The sequence below is a fragment of the Asparagus officinalis genome, chromosome 2 (assembly GCF_001876935.1).
Source record: "Asparagus officinalis chromosome 2, Aspof.V1, whole genome shotgun sequence".
NCBI lineage: Eukaryota > Viridiplantae > Streptophyta > Magnoliopsida > Asparagales > Asparagaceae > Asparagus > Asparagus officinalis.
The window spans coordinates 22,731,481-22,737,960 of NC_033795.1; the positions used below are offsets into that span (position 1 = coordinate 22,731,481).

The following is a 6,480-nucleotide window of genomic DNA, read 5'->3' on the forward strand; positions in this document are numbered from 1 at the left end:
GATGTCAAACCTGTCAAACAACAACAAAGACGGTTTCGTCCGCAAATGATGGAAGCAATCGAGACCGAAGTTAAAAAGCTTATTGACTCGGGCTTCGTTAGGGAAGAGCAGCATCCAGAGTGGCTTGCCAATATTGTCCCGGTCCTCAAGAAGAACGGGAAAATCAGGGTGTGTATCGACTTTAGAGACCTCAACGCTGTCTGCCCAAAAGATGATTTCCCCCTTCCCATCACAGATGTCATCATTGATAATACATGTGGGTTCGAGAGGATGTCTTTCATGGATGGTTTCTCTGGTTATAACCAAATAAAGATGCATCCAGATGATGAAAAACATACCGCGTTTAGAACACCCCTCGGTGTTTTCTGCTACACAGTCATGCCCTTCGGTTTAAAAAACGCGGGTGCCACGTACCAAAGAGCCATGCCGAAGATTTTTCAGGAGCATCTCCGGAAGACTGTCGAATGCTATGTGGATGATTTGGTCGTGAAAAGTCGTGATAAGAAAGACCACATTCAAGACTTGAAGACCATGTTCGACCTGATGCGAGCCCATCAATTGAAAATGAATCCTACCAAGTCTTTCCTCGGAATGTCCAGTGGTAAATTCCTGGGATTTGTCATCACTACCAAAGGTATTCACATCGACCCTGATAAGGTAAAGGCAATTAATGAATTGCAGCCTCCGAGAAACCTCAAGGAGCTCAGAGGATTGCAAGGCCGATTGGCTTACATCCGTCGGTTCATCTCGAACCTCTCAGGAAAATGTCAACCATTCTCCAAGCTCACAAAGAAGGGCGTGTCATTTGTATAGGATGATGCTTGTCAAAAGGCATTCGAGAGTATTAGAGAATATCTCTCAAAACCTCCTGTACTCGTCGCACCGAAATCGGGCAAACCGTTCTTGATTTATGTCAAGGCGACGAGCCACTCATTAAGTGCATTACTTGCACAGGATGATGATAACGGTCATGAGCAGGCAGTATATTATTTAAGCCGAACCATGGTAGGCGCTGAATCTTGATATCCCATGATCGAGAGAGAGTGCCTCGCTTTAGTGTTCGCTATTTAGAAGATGCGGCATTACCTGGTTGGACAGACCATTTATGTCATCTCTAAAGTTAACCCAGTCCGAGTATTCATGACTCAACCAGCTTTCATGAACTGGCGGTTAGCAAAATGGGCCTTACTCTTGTCCCAATATGACTTACATTTTAAACAACAGAAGTCAGTAAAAGGACAGGCCATCTGTGATCTCCTGGCAGCTAACCTAACTACGGACACCGCCGAGATATATGACGACCTACCCGATGAAACCCACGAAGTCAACACGACTTCGCACCAGCAAGTATGGCGTTTATACTTCGACGGCGCTTCACAAGCAACTAATGTAGCAAGTGCTCCTGGAAGTTCTAAGATTTCTTCCGGAGTGGAAGTTGTCTTAGTTTCCCCAGGAAAGCACGTGATGCCTCGAGCTTACTCGTTGACGGAACCGTGCTCAAATAACGTAGCCAAATATAATGCATTACTCATAGGACTCAGTTTCGCCAAAGAACTGGGGGTTGAGTACCTCGAAGCCTTCGGCGATTCTCAACTGATAGTTAAACAAGTTCAGGGAGAGTACGAGGTCCGAAGCCAAGATTTAATACCATACCATAAGATGGCAGTGGAGATGGCAGAATCATTCGAAGGATTCTTTATCGAACATATTCCACGGCTACAGAATACCTACGCAGACGCGTTAGCAGCATTAGCCGTATCACTGGCGCAGCCTCCTGAAACAGAACAGTTCGTTACGGTAAGGACCCACCAACTCCTAGTGCCGATCTATGATGAAGAGGACGAAGAGGAAGAGATTAAGGAAACACACTCAACCCAAATTGAGTTTGAACCCCGAGATTGGCTTTTCCCCATCATCGATTACGTCTTGCATGGAATCCTACCAGAGGATATGAAGGAAAGAGAGTCAATCCGACGAAGGGCACCAAGATTCTACTATAATACGGAGAATCGAACGCTATACCACATGGGGTACGATGGATTGCTGGCACACTGCTTATCGACTAAAGAAGCTGAGGAAGTCCTTAGAGAAGCACATGAAGGAGAGTGTGGTGCACACCAACCTGGTCCCAAACTTTATGACCGCATCAGAAGAATGGGATATTTTTGGCCTTCCATGATGAGTGATGCAATCGCGTATGCCCGAAAGTGTGATGCATGTCAAATACATGCGAATTATATCCACCAACCGCCGGAGCATCTGCATCCTTCGGTTACGTCATGGCCATTTGAAACCTGGGGAATGGACATTGTTGGTCCTATAAATCCCCCGTCAGTCAAAGGTGACCGGTTCATCCTAGCAATTACCGACTACTTCTCCAAATGGGCTGAGGTAGTTCCACTCAGAGAAGTTAAAACGAGCAATGTCATTACATTCATCAAGCACCATATCATCTACCGGCATGGTGTACCAAGACGAATCGTACATGACAACGGTCCTCAATTCGTCAGCAACACCTTTATCAGGTTTTGCGAAAAGTTTAAAATTCAGGACATCTCTTCGACAGCTTACAATCCCACAGCGAATGGACTGGCCGAAGCCTTCAATAAGACTATCATAAAGATTTTATCAAAACTCGTGAAAACTAATAAACGAGACTGGGATGACAAGCTTGGTGCGGCTCTATGGGCATATCGTACTATAGTGCGCACACCGACGGGAGAGACCCCATATTCACTAGTATACGGATGTGAAGCTGTTCTTCCATTGGAGATTCAAATCCCGTCACTTCGAATTGCCCTCGCGACTCAAATGACGACCGAAGAGCAACATCAGAAGCGCCTTGAAGAACTTGAAAGGCTAGATGAGAAGCGTTTAGAAGCTCAACAACATATCGAATTCTACCAAGCCAGAATCTCTCGAGCTTTCAACAAAAAGGTTCGACAACGGAGTTTCAAAGAAGGGGATTTGGTTGATGCCAATAAATGGCAAATTCCTGAAAAGATACTATCCTTAGTATCTTCAGGAAAATTGATGTATCGGGAAGTTCTCGGAAGAATACCACATGGGGTATTCTTAGGGATAACCCAGTCACTGTAGAAGTGATGAATAAGAAATCCACGTTCGAACTCTGAATGTCGGAATGTTTCTTCTTATTGTTAAATTTTCTAGCTCTCATGAGTTATTTTTGTGAGACGAGATTCAATCCTTGGATAGGTTAATCTTTCCTCACCAAACCATCCGCTGATCAAATTAATCGACGGTGGATTCACCAAAATTTCTACAATATGTTAGGTCCTAATCACCTAGCATTAAAGTCTTCCTTTGAGTGATAATACGAGTTGGCACTTTCTTTGCTACCTGTATTCCACTTTCTTTGCTTTCAGGTCAAACCTATAAAAGTTAGGGCCAAAGCCAAATTCCTCTCTCGATTCTTTCCATGAGCAAGAGGTCCACCTTCATTTCGGACAATCAAACCTATAAAAGTTAGGGTTGTTCCCAATCTCACTTAGTCAAGCCTATAAATAGTCAGGATTAAGACCAAGTCATTCCTTTTCGATAAACGAAAGTCTGCCTTTGTTCTTTTTCCACCAAACCTATAAAAGTTAGGGTCGAATTTGGGCGTTCTCCTCAATGAATGAGGGATTCTTTTGATTCAAATGACCAATCCTATAAAAGTTAGGGCCGTTTGAACTTTTCCGATTCTCGGAGATCCCACTCTTAGTTTCATCTCTTTGGATTCTGGGGGTGGAGATCCCACCTTGAGTTTCCTTTCCGACTGTAGATAGAATATAAAATTCTTCCTTTTCAGTCCCGATAGATAGAATATAAAATTCTTCCTCTCCCATTTTCCAGTCTGTCTTTGTTCTTAGAAAAGACACAATTCTTAACTTCCAATCCGCGCACTTGGTGCACGGGGAATTTTATCTCAACTCCTAAATAGAGATAAGTCTACGCCTAACACGCGTCGCCGGTTTAGTCTTTCACCGATTGAAAAAGACACTAAGGTCTAAACTTGGGGAATTTTATCCCGAAGCCTAAGTAGGGACGAGTCAACACCTAACACGTGTTGCCGGGTAGCCTGTTCCCGTAACAAAGGCGAAGCGTATGTATTCAAAATCATAGCACAAAGTCTAAGAAAAGCAATTCTCTTAGCACAACGTTACATGTGAAACGGGTTTTAATAATTCACATGCTAGCCCGATTCAAACGGTAATCGGTAAAGGCACATCAAACCCGTTGAAGGCTGGGGGTTTGCCAAAAATCCCAAAGTCTATGTCTAACACGCATTGCCGGTTTAGTCTTTCGCCGATTGAAAAAGACACCAGGGTCTAAACCTGGGGAATTTTATCCCGAAGCCTAAGAAGGGATAAGTCGTCGTCTAGTACACGGCGCGGGGTACCTTTTCCCTATAAAAAAAATGGTTAAGTCTATGTATTCAAAGTCATAGCATCAAGCCTAAGAAAAGCAATTCTCTTAGCACAACGTTACATGTGAGGCGGGTTTTAATAATTCACATGCTAGTCCGATTCAAACTGTAATCGGTAAAGACATATCAAACCCGTTGATGGCTGGGGGTTTGCCAAAAATCCTGTAAATCTTATCATCGCTGAGCTCAAAATAAATAAAGAAATACCATAAAGGAATCAAATGCGGAGTCTCTATTAATAGATCAAGTCAAAGTATACAATAAAAAGCTCGTTAGCCCGAAGGCAGCTGACGGCTAAGAACATGAGACTCTAAACTAGAAAGCCTATCTATATAACTCTGCTCAAGTTCTGCCTGCAGGCCAGCTCAGACGGATTCCTCAGAACTGCTCAAGATCTTCACGGCTTCATTCTTCAGCTTCATCAATCTCTCCTGTGTAGATCCTAGCTTCTCGAGGGCCTGTCCACGAGAATGCTCTACTCCAGCCAGGTCTTCTGCAATGATAGTAATGGACTCCTCGGCGTGCTTCAAGGCCTCCTTCAATCTAGCCACTTCCTCGCGGCCGGAATCCAAAGAGCGGAGTAGCTCGGACCTATCTGTATCCTTCCTCGCCACGCTAGCCATCAGCTGCGCAACTGAATGCTCATGTGACTGAAGCTCACTGCCGATGGAAGATCTCAGGTCGTGCCACTGTGCCAGCCTATGCTCCATCTGAGAGGACACGAAGGAAGAAGCTCCATTAGCCTTTAATTCCTTTAACTCTCGGATCTCCGACTCCAGAGCAGCAAAATCGGCAATGAAAGAATCAGCTAACCCCGGATACCCTTCTTCTATAAACATCATCATGTGACGAGAAAAGGAACGCCTGAACTGAACAAAACAATATCCTCGATGAAGCAGTTTCTCGATCATGCCGTTAAAAAGGTGGTAAAAAAGCCGAGGTCTGTACGGAAAATGTCTCTGTCAGGATCGGTATCGGCCAAGAGGGCGCGAACATGCTCATATAGAGATGATCGAGATCCTACAAACAACAGTATGGAAAGTTAAAAGATTATCGAATACGATAAGAAAATTTAAAGGCAAATTCCGAGCATACCAATGCCAACGGAGGTCCCCTCAGGCTGAGATCCGACAAGTTTCGAAATAACTGCAGGAGTAGTCGTGGAGGGTATATCAACTCCTGTAGGCAAATCAGTCATACCTCTTGGCTGTGGCGGGGAGACACCACTCTCAGGCAAACTATCAGTCCCAGAAACTGTAGTGGCATCAGGCACAACGGCTGGTCCTAGAGTTACATGTCTTTATTAGTCAAAATGAAAGTTTGGACAAATAAGGAAAATCGGGATGATAAGATCGTATGCATACCTGCAAATCCATCGTCCTCAGATGCAAGAGGGATGCCAGAAGTCATAAAGGTATCAGTCCCAGTGGCTGGTCCTATGATTACACCCCTCTATTAGTCAAAAAAAAATCATATAAATGAAAGGAAACACGACATCCAAAGGTCGTCTGCATACCTGCGAGTCCGTCACTCTGAGGTAAACTAGATGTGCTGGGGAGTCTTACTGAATCAGTCCCAATGACTGGCACTGTAATATTAATCCTTCCTTAGTCAGACAAAGGATCAGGCAAAATGAAAGAAAGCAGATATATACCTGTGAATGAATCACTCCCGAAGGGTGGTCCCACGGTGCTTCTGGTGGCCTGCTTAGCCAGCATATCGACTAATAATCCAGCATCGGGTCCCGAGAAACCTAGTGCAGAGGCACACCTCTGTTCCTTGAAACCCACATCATGAAAGGTCTGATCCTCAACTGGCTTTTCTATGTGCAGAGGCACACCTCTGTTCCTTGAAACCCACATCATGAAAGGTCTGATCCTCAACTGGCTTTTCTATCACGACATCTGCAGAATAATTTAAGTGAAAGGTCTGATCCTCAACTGGCTTTTCTATCACGACATCTGCAGAATAATTTAAGTGTTGGATATATTTACAAGAAGATGGGAAAGAAGGAAAAGCTCAGAAGTACCTGCAGCAGGAACAGAAGATTC

At 44.3% G+C, this 6,480-nt stretch overlaps 1 long non-coding RNA gene across 1 annotated transcript; it reads right to left on the reverse strand.

Moving 5' to 3' along the window:
- LOC109829741 lies at positions 5,658 to 6,030 on the reverse strand. The gene is made up of 3 exons (XR_002244122.1): positions 5,946 to 6,030; positions 5,794 to 5,865; positions 5,658 to 5,713 (listed from the first exon to the last, which is right to left on the reverse strand). It is a non-coding gene; the product is annotated as an uncharacterized LOC109829741 (long non-coding RNA).